This window comes from Epinephelus fuscoguttatus, linkage group LG6 (assembly GCF_011397635.1).
Source record: "Epinephelus fuscoguttatus linkage group LG6, E.fuscoguttatus.final_Chr_v1".
Lineage (NCBI taxonomy): Eukaryota > Metazoa > Chordata > Actinopteri > Perciformes > Serranidae > Epinephelus > Epinephelus fuscoguttatus.
The window spans coordinates 14,133,335-14,143,547 of NC_064757.1; the positions used below are offsets into that span (position 1 = coordinate 14,133,335).

Consider the following 10,213-nt stretch of genomic DNA (forward strand, 5'->3'; position numbering starts at 1 on the left):
AGGCCTGCAGCAATTTAGTCATCCATTAAAAGAGCAAAAGTTTGAAAGAGTTGTTTACTTGAGGTCATATGTGACAGCCCATGCTGTGAGAATAAGACAGACATGGGGGAGAGACAGTGAGACAGCCCCTTTTTCATATTTGAGATCACAAACGCTCAGACAATGTGAGTAAACTTGTAAAAACATTTACACACTGAGGTAAAGTTGTTAAATTCCCAACAAACTAGTGCCAATCAAGACACTGGCATAGAATCTTAGACTTACCAAAGAGGGACTTTGGTTTCCTCCCACGTTGGCTTTTTAAATACAGGATACAGACGGAGAGTTTTGCCCCTAATTCATAGATGTGCGCTTATTTGCCAAAGGAAAATAAGGTCCACATTGACATAATCTGAAATTAAAACCCGTCTGTGCCAACAGCAGGTCAAAGTTTTCACTCATCTTGCTGCATTGACACAAAATGTTTCACAGACATTCATGATCCCTAGAATATTAGGCATACTGACTTTGGTGAACCCTTCTTATTTCCTTCCATGCCTCCTGCAAGTTGACATTTGTGGTTTTGATTAAATGTCTCAATAAGCTTTGAATGGATTGCCATGAAATCTGGCACAAATATTCATGTTCCCCTCAAGATAAATTGTCATCACCTTTCATCTAGTGCCATATTCAAGGCAAACTTTTAATTTGTCCAGCACTTTGATTTATGATCAAACACCTGCAAAAGTAATTAAGTTCCCTTTGTGTTTGGTGCTAATTAGAAAATCATAGTAAGTTCATTAGCATTTAGCTCAAAGCACAACTGTGTCGAAACAGCCTCACAATGGCACTGGCATGGCTGTCAACTCTTAATCTTGCGCAATAACTTGGGATGGATGATTTTTAAAAAGCAGACCTCGCTTCAAAGCAAGTTGGCAGTGCTTGTGTCTTTTTTGTATTTATTGTCATAATTAGTTTTCCTCCACTCTTTCTCTGGCTAAAATAAAATAGAAGTAGAGCTTTCCATCTCTTATTAGCTGTAAAAGAAGCCTCCCACTCTGAGAAATGTTCTGCATCTTCAAATGCAGAGACCTTTGACATAAAATAACACCCTGCTCCTTCTAGACATGCCTAAACATACACACACAAAACCACACAGGCTTTGGCATCGGCTTGTCTGCATTCATCTGCACGAGTCGTTAGATTGCTGAGTCACAGAAAGCTATAGGCTCTGAACTATAAAGAGCTATGGCTGACAACATAAACTGTTGGATGCAAATTAAGCTGTAAAATATATTGCCTCTGCGGTCTTGGCTTTGGTGCAGGCAAGGGACCTTGTTTTCAGTCAGACAAACAGGACAGCAGTTACTGCAGACTGCACCAAGTTCACCAGCAAATTACAAAATGTATGTGCTTTACTCTTATCGACGTCATTCTGTCACGTATATCAGCTATAGTATCTTAATTTGCAGTGTATGGCATCAGTCTTTGTGTAATTTGCACCGGTGGCTAACTCACAAAAGACAGAACGTTTGTTGTGCATAAAAAGTGGCCCACTATACGAGTTTAAATTCAAGTTTGGAAGGTGACGCCATTCCACCTCTCCTCTGCTTTCCCTCCCTCTGTATGTTTGTACAGGTGCACGCGTGATGCATGTGTTACAGCCACTGTGTGACTGAGCACTGACCCACTTCCACCATTTGGCAGGTCGGCACTGCTGCCTCTGTCCCGAGCAGAGAGACCGTGAGGCCAAGCAACAAACAGCCCTCTGTTACTTGGAAAAAGCTGTATTTAGTATTATAGGGACAGTTCAGTTGCAAATCATGCGCATCCTCGTTCAGTGGTTTGCATGATGTCCTACGAATTAGTGCCACAAGAATGACGTTACATACATGCCAAAAAATTATGGAGGTTAGGTTTAGGCAAGTAAATTTACTTTGGTCAGGTTTAGGAGAAGAAACATGGTGACAATGTATCTAAAAATTACATTTAAAGTTAAAGTTCAATCAAAAGTAAAATGGCTCTAAACACTGGTCTCCTGGGAAAAGTCCTGTGTTTTGTGACCTATTACCCTACCTTCCAACCTCACTGGACCACTTCCTTCTTTACCACCATCAAAGCAATGGTCACTTGATTGCAGCCTTCCCAAATATGTGGGTCATACACAAATTTCTGGCTGATGCTTACGCAGGATATATACGAAATTTGGTGCATAATGGAAATTAATTACAAGATGGCACTTGACTTGTGGTGTTCAAAGTGCCAAAAAAAAGGGAAAATACAACAGCAGTGTCTCAGAAGTCATGACTCAGTTACTCAAGATAGTGTGGTAAGTGGTTAGTCGGTTACTACGCCTGCCACCAGAGGAAGTGTCTATCCACTGCTAGCTCACTTAGTACCACTAAGGTAGCTAACGTTACAGCTCAGCCAAGGAGGATGCCATTAGTGTTAACGTCTCATACTGTCTGAACAAAAGCCTCTCATCCACGAGCAGATGCGCACTTCCTTCTGTGCAGTGATTCAGTTGGTGGGTGTGGTTTGGTAGAGAGAAAATAGTTCCTACACGAAACTGCTCTCAACAGAGACATTGCTGTCGAGTTTTTCAAATGTATCTGTGTGAGTGCCATCTAGTTTCATTATATTCAAGAGAAGGCAGCCATATCTACGGTCGATATCTCCAACATTTGGCAGCTCACACCAAAATAATCTAGATTGATAAATAGCATTAGAGGTAAGAGGAAAAATATGTATTTTTGATTTTGGGGTGAACTGTCGCTTTAACAGCTGTAAGGGCTCTTACATTAACTATAATTATCCTTCTTGACTTGACTTCTGCAGTCACTGTTCCACATATATATTTATAGTACTGTATGCATATACACGTCCACATGGAACATATCGTATGAACCATTTGAAATTTGCACACAAAAAGCCTGTAATGTAAGCGTCCTATAGCACTACTGCTATTATGATTAACACCTTGGCTCTGCTGCTGACCCACCACCACCTTTAACCAAGCATTTAACAGCAAGAAGTTTGTCAAAACACAGCCAGAGTAATGGGTGGCAGAAACAATCGGCATGGCAACCATCAGGATGAAGGGGCCTGATGGGAAAAGGGAGAGTTGGGTTGCACAGTCTGGCAGGAGCATAATTAAACCTGAACTTCGGGGTTAGCTTACATTAACTCCTGTGCCAATTCAAGCATATTAAAATCTGGAGCGTCAGCAGGCGAGTGTGTCCCCATGTGGTCCCCACGCTGGCTCCCATTCTTCACAGCAGCACTCCCTCATCATGTCGCTTTTCTGTTTCACACTGTTACCGTCATCAAGGAGGCTCAAGACATTGACACATTTCATAAATTTGAAACAATAACATTATCTTTCACATGTAATAATGTCAACATGGCAAGTCGGGCATTTTGATTGGCAAGATGTGTATATTATGGCAGCATACTGGAGAGAACAGACATGCTATGAAGCATACACCAAACCTCCTGCCTACTGGATCCTTACTGATTTTAATCAGGACAGAAGAGAAGAGGAGAGAAGAGAAGAGAAGAGAAGAGAAGAGAAGAGAAGAGAAGAGAAGGGAAGGGAAGAGAAGATTTCATTCATTTGTTCATTTTATTTGCAGCTTTAATATGTTTGGTTCAAAATCATATAGTAAACTTAATTTCTCTTTGCCAAAATCCAAACAGGCCACTAGATGTCTCCTGTTACTGCTTAGAAGCACACTCAGGCTCTAGTGCTGCATTTATACAGAGGTGCATGATGAGCTACACTGTCATCAGTGTTGGGGAGTAGTTGACTACATGTAGTTTAAATTACTAGTTTAACTACAATTTGCAGTAGTTGGGTGGCAGTTTAACTTATCTATCTTAGTAGCTCTTCCAGTAGTTAACGAATTTGACATTTATGTAGTTAATTATAAGCTACATATTCTCATGACGTTTTTTGGCTATACAATGAGGCAGAATGAAATATTTTCCCAGACGTTTAACATTTTCCCGATTCCACCCTAATAACTGCTCCCTGTGCTCTCCTAAAACACATCCATGAACTGCCTAAGTGAGGATTGGCCTGCCCTGGTCTCTAAATCAAACACATCTTCATAAGGAGTGGAAGTCTCCTTTATTCTAAGACTGCAGTTCATTTATTTGTCCATATCTGACTGGGAGCTGTTTGCTAAAGGGAGACAATTTTAGGGAGACTTTACAGTATGAGCCTAGGGACACTCACAGGCTGACACTGCTGATGCTGGCTAACAGTGCCAATGTTAAGTACAAAATCAACCAAAAAAATAAAAGTGGGTATCAATGGACATTGCAAACAGAAGCATTCCAGCATATGATCTGACCTACTGAGGTACTAGCTAAGTGAGTCAAGTTCAGTTGGCCAGTCCAGCCCATCAGTCCACCTCCCTGCCATCTCCTCTCTCCCCAGCTTGGCCATTGAATGCTGGGAGTGGCGTGTGAATCTGTTTCTCTGCCAGCTTCCTGCACTGCAGCTCTCAGACCTCCGTCCTGCATCTTAATGGTCTAAATTACAGCACTGCATTTGACGGCTGCCTGGCAGAGAGCGGGTTCCCACACCTGAGAGCTGACAGGGCAACGAGGCTGATTGCTGCTGGCAGAGGTTAGACTACTGCTGCTGGACAGGGAACAGTCATCTCAGCCATAGCTGTAGAACTATTCTGTTTAACTGCTGCCATCACACCCCCCCTCTTTACTTTCTGGGAGGAGGCCAACCATTTTGGGTGTGCGCCTGTTTTCACTGCGCTGAAAAGGAATATTCTGACAAGCTGACATGCCTGTCCAAAAACAAGTGACAGTTGAGCGTCAGAGAGTGTTTTGGTGGGGCGCTAGGTGTCGGGTTGACTCCCTTTGACCTCAAACTACAGGCGGATGGGAAAGCAGGCGCAGTTCCACATCAGGGACTAAACAGACAACTTCCCCAAGTGGCTGCGACACTGGGCGGTGGCAAAGGGTGAGGCTGCAGTATATCAAATTTAGCAGTAAAATCTAAATACATGTCAACATTAAAAATAAAGTCTCCTTTAAATAAAAGCCTGAGCTTGAAACAACCCAGCTCCTTTTTTTGACTCTCAGCAGACACTGCATTTCGTGGGACATGAGTCAACAGACTGGGAGGTCAGTGGTGAGAGGGAAAATGAACAAGTGACACACTTACCTCCTTTAACAGCTACCTTTGAGGTGTACTAAATACACTATAATGTAATGCAGTATAATGCAATCTTGCAAGCAAGTTTTAAACTGAACTCGTCCAACAGCTGGGATGGAGCGCCGTCACCCGCTATTAGTACAGTTAGGTACATTAGTACATTAGGACAGTCAGACTCACCTCATCTTAGCTGAACCTCTGACAGATCCTGACTGTGCATTTGTATGAGTTGAAAAGCTCTGAAAATACTGGTAACCAAATTCCTGATCTGCATGCGGTTTATCAGAGCAGCAACCAAAACCACTACTAGGTCTGCATCAGATGGAGGTCTGGCCCGTGTTCACTGAAGCATGGGTGAGCCCGTCCAAAAGAGGCTCAGGCAAATTGGTGTCAGCTGTTGAGATCCTCACAGATTTGAGGTGCACCTCCAAGAACTGATTTCAATCTGTTTTTTTTTTTTTGTTTTAACGTTTTTTTGGGCTGAAGTAGTTTTGCTTCAGTTTGATTAGACTGTGTTTACTGTTGTTCCTGGTTTGCGCTGGAGAAACGTTTTTTACTTTGTACGTCTGTGAGCAGAGTGAAGGGGTTGCCGGAGGCTGCTGGAGCACAGATTGTGTGTCTGGGGCTAGGAGCAGGGCTCCTTCCTGTCTCTCACAGGATGTGGGGTATCCTGTCTGGCAGCAGCAAAGAAGGGCGCCCGGCTTCAAAGGCAGGAGGAAGTGGTCAGGGGATGGAGAGAGGTAGGCAGGACGGGCTGAGGAGGCAAACAAGGCCAAAGACTGAGCCCTGCAGCGGTGAATGGCCTCTCAAGTTCTTGGATTCAGTACATTTCAACATGAATTCAATAAGCATGCCGTAATTTTGGACAGAGATGTTATGCTTTTGCTTCACTACATTTAAAGAAAGTCAAAACGACACTCTAACATTCCAGATACGTATTTAAGAAGATACTAATAAAGTACAAATACTCCATTCAATGTTGTTAATAGCTTTACAAAGCACATAAGTGGAGTTCAGTTTCCTTCCTACAGACCCTTGTTCTATTTACAAGTGAGGGGGCTCTCTGAAAGACACTTGCAAATCTTGACTTCGAAAATATGTGCAGTTGGCACGGGGAGACGCACCCTGTTCCACTGGCATCTGAGTCATGCCACAGTCAGTGGCAAATGTGTCAAGAGGCATGTATGCATGCACACACAAACACACACACACACACACACAGCAAACAAATGGGAGGTAAATAACAAGTGTCAAAGGATAAATAATAGGAAGAAAGAAGGAGGAATAAAGCAGGGAACAAAGGAGGGGGAGAGATTCCCTAATTACACGTGTAACAGTAAAGTATGGGGCTTTTAAACTCATTACTCTCTCCTGTAATTTTATGCTTGTCTTGCAGGCTGACTTGCAGGAGATCAAAGGCTAATGCTGAGAAAAGCAAAGTAGGAATCAAGTAATTATCACTTAAAAGATGAAGCATCTTTGCTTGCCTTCACTGTAAACCCTTTTCCTCTCCACATGTGTTTGACATTAGCCGTCCTGTGCCCCACATTCACATTCTAAGACCACTAAGAGGGCCTGACTAAAAGGAGGCCCGAGGCACAAGGAAGCCTATTTATAGACCTGGGTCACAACAACAAGCCGCCACTAATTAGTCAGGTTCATCACGGAGCGGGAAATGCAGTGAAACATAGGAGAAGAGAAATGCTGACTGTAAAGGAGTCAAACTGGGTTGCTGGAAACATGGGTTTTAAGTTTAAAGCGAGGCAGTAATTATAATATATATATGTTTGCTATGCTACAACAGGCAGTCACGCACTGCTGTGTGAAATAATGTTAGGCAAATGTAATCATATAATTTCTTTATAATATTAAAAGATTTTTTTTTTCTTTTGTCTTAGATCTGCTTCTAACCAGCAAATCTGTCATTTATTTACTTATTTATCTGTTTATTGGGAGGATGGCTGCACAAATAAAAGAAACCCACAAATGCATTTTCTTTATTAATAAAGACTTTAAAATTACACTAACCATTGTAATATCTTAATTTAATGCTGTTTCAATGCATTATGGTCATTTTATGTATAACAAGCAAAACAAAAAAAATTGCTAGTATGCTAATGTCTTAGTAGCTAACTAGCTAGCTAATGTTACGTTGATGATTTGTGTATGACAGTTCTGCATTTTGACATAGGCCATATGACTGGCAGGGTCGGAGCACAGGTTGCTAACATTCTGCTAAATAAGTTCTAGTGGTCTGGTAATGAAACAGTGTTCTTTTTTATTTGATGACTTATTTCATTGATAGCGAGAAACTTTAGTAAAAAAACAAATTGCAAGCATTCTGACAAACATCAAAAGGATGCACGCAAAAGAAATGACCACTGCAGAGGGCACATTTGCAATGTCTGACAATGCTTGTCTAAATATCAAACACTACCCGTTGTTATTCCGTTCCGAGGGGCAAGGTGGGACTTGAAAATGCAGGGTAGGAGTAAAATAAGAAATGGGACTAGGTCCAGTATTCACTCTCTTTTATCTCTTGGTTGGTTGGTTTTCGCCAAGTCCTGAGGGAGGTATGAGGCTCTTTAGCTGCAAATTGCTCCACAATGTTTACCAGCTTCACAGATTTTGTCTGTCTGCTGTTTGGTCTGGCCAAGTAGCGTAAACTTGCTTTATCAGAGAATTTTTTGCTAAAAGACTGGTGCCTACTGCAGCCGTAAACTACTCTAATGAGAGCACAAAACAGGTAAGTTAAGAATGTGAAAATCAAAACAGTGCGGGTTTTGCCTTGGAATAGAAAAAGATTATATTTCTGGATCTGTTGCATCGATTTGTATATATTTTTAAAAACTGTCTTTTGTGAGTCCAACAATGTCATAGGAGTGCAATGTTAAATCAATGGAGTTCTCTTTAAGAGGTTCTATAGTCAAAAGATTATTGCTCTCTGGCAAAACTATACAGGCTACATAAACTATAATTTAATAATATTTGATTTTTAAAATGTTTTAAGCAGGTGTGAATGTAAGTGTGAATGTGCTAGTTTTGTGACTGTCTTACTTTTTGCCAAAAACATGCTGAGATTTCCACATCTCCAGTTGTCTGCACACTACAGTCAAACCTTTAAGCATAGATATATGAAAATACATTGGACAGTAAACTCGACTGAGCCAGAAAAGTAATAATATACGTCCATTCATGTACAGTTCCAAAATCCACTAATGTTGCATGTGGTGCGATTGAAATACTTGGCTGGATTCTTGTTTGGTCTGTGGCTCGGAGATGGGGGGAGTTACTCCTCACAAGAGCAGAAACGTTGGAATAACAAAATGCTTTTAATGCCAGAACCTCCTCATAGATCCTGCCAGGGTGTCAACATGCCCCACAAGAATGTGCTGAGCTTCACTGGCCAAGGGTCAGTCAATTATATGTTTGTGTGTGTGTTCAGGCGCGTGCAGTATTAATGTGTATGTTTGTATCTGAGGGTTTGTCTATCTGTGTGTAGGTGAGCATGAGAGGGCTTTAGAGTGAGACAGTTGGAGACATGAGACAAAGACGTCAGGTTAAGGAGGCTGTTTAGTGCCTGAGGAGAACAACCGCTGACCAACAGTAACCAATACAGCCAGTTACACTGAAATGAAACAATGTAACTACCGTAACATTGCAGGGTGAGTCATGAGGTTCATGCTACTATGTCAGCATGTACCCACCATGTTGAGGTGTCCTTGAGAAAAACATGTTGGGCTCTAGTTTCCCAGCGCAGCGCAGGGTGGCAAACCCCGCACAAAGCTAGTTTCAAGCAACGCAACCCGAGGCGCGCTCAGTTTGGTAGTTTGGCAGACCGATGTGCACTGAGATGGGTGTAGCGGCGCAGCAGGGGGAGGTGTCGACAGATCCAGCTTGGCGCAGAGACAGTTTCGTGCCAAAAGGCTTCGCCGAAGGTACGCTAAAAGCTAAAACCAGGTCTACTGTCAGCGCAGGTGGAGCGCAGCCGGTGCAAGTGGAAGTTTGGCTGACTGGCGAACAGTGTGCACACATTACCAAAACCTCACAGGCAGGTTTCCAGAATGTCAGGCACATCAACGATGCAATAAATACCCAAAAACCACTATTCAATGCAACTATCTGCAATCAGCACATAAATGTATGTCTATATCGACTGTCCCGTCACATCTGATGTCAGATCAAAGGGAATTGGCACCGTTTGGCACGTTTGGCACACGCAGTGTTGGGTAAGGGTTACTTTAAAAGTAATCAAAGTACGTTACTGTGTTACTTTTTAAAAAAGTAACCAGTTACTTTGCTGCATTACTCCCTGAGTAAAGTAACTCAATTACTTTAAAAGTACTTCCAACGTTACTCCCTGAGAAAAGTAACTCAAGCACTTTTAAAGTACTTTTGAGTATTCTACATTTCCTCTTGGGCAATGGACCACAGGGCGCTAAGCCTACATTTTTTTGTCTCCAAAATTAAAGTTATGGACCACTTGCCCTTCACTGAGATCCAATTCTCCCATCACAGCCGTCACTTTGACCAGTAGAAACACAGAACGATCTGCTGCCGTAGGCAACTGTATGACAACAACACCCCTGCATTTTTAATATTTCCTCTAGGGATGTTACCACACAGAGTAAAAGGGGGAAATGATGGTGTGAAACAGCAGAGGCACTTTGTCAACCCGCTGAGTTAACGTTACTGTCATTAGCATCAAGCTAGCAAACAATGGTACATCCTCACGGTCGGACATAAAGTAATAACATTAACAAATAGCCGCGGGGCTTTTACTCACCACAACTGCAGAGGCTCCCAGCTTCATTTGAAACAAACTACATTATAGACGGTCCGTTATTTATTAATCCCTCTGTGTGTTTATATATTTACTTTTTATCCGCTCCGTTGTCTTTGTAAAGTTAACATATCGCACCGTCATTTCAAACTCAACACTTGTTTCAAATTAAAAGCCCCGTATAACCTCGGCTAGAGAATCCCTCCATTTTATAAATAGGCTTTTATTCTGAAACATTTGTTGAACTTCCTGTGGAAGATACAGTAGCT

At 42.1% G+C, this 10,213-nt stretch overlaps 1 protein-coding gene across 1 annotated transcript in view; it reads right to left on the minus strand.

Annotated features, from left to right (window-relative positions):
- The window catches only part of ccdc92 (coiled-coil domain containing 92), a 36,173-nt gene extending 26,185 nt beyond the window's left edge, over positions 1-9,988 (minus strand). Inside the window, exon 1 of the mRNA XM_049579142.1 lies at positions 9,948-9,988. The gene's annotated coding sequence lies outside the window, so the exon portion shown is untranslated. The remainder of the gene's footprint in view (positions 1-9,947) is intronic.
- Positions 9,989-10,213: the final 225 nt, after the last annotated feature.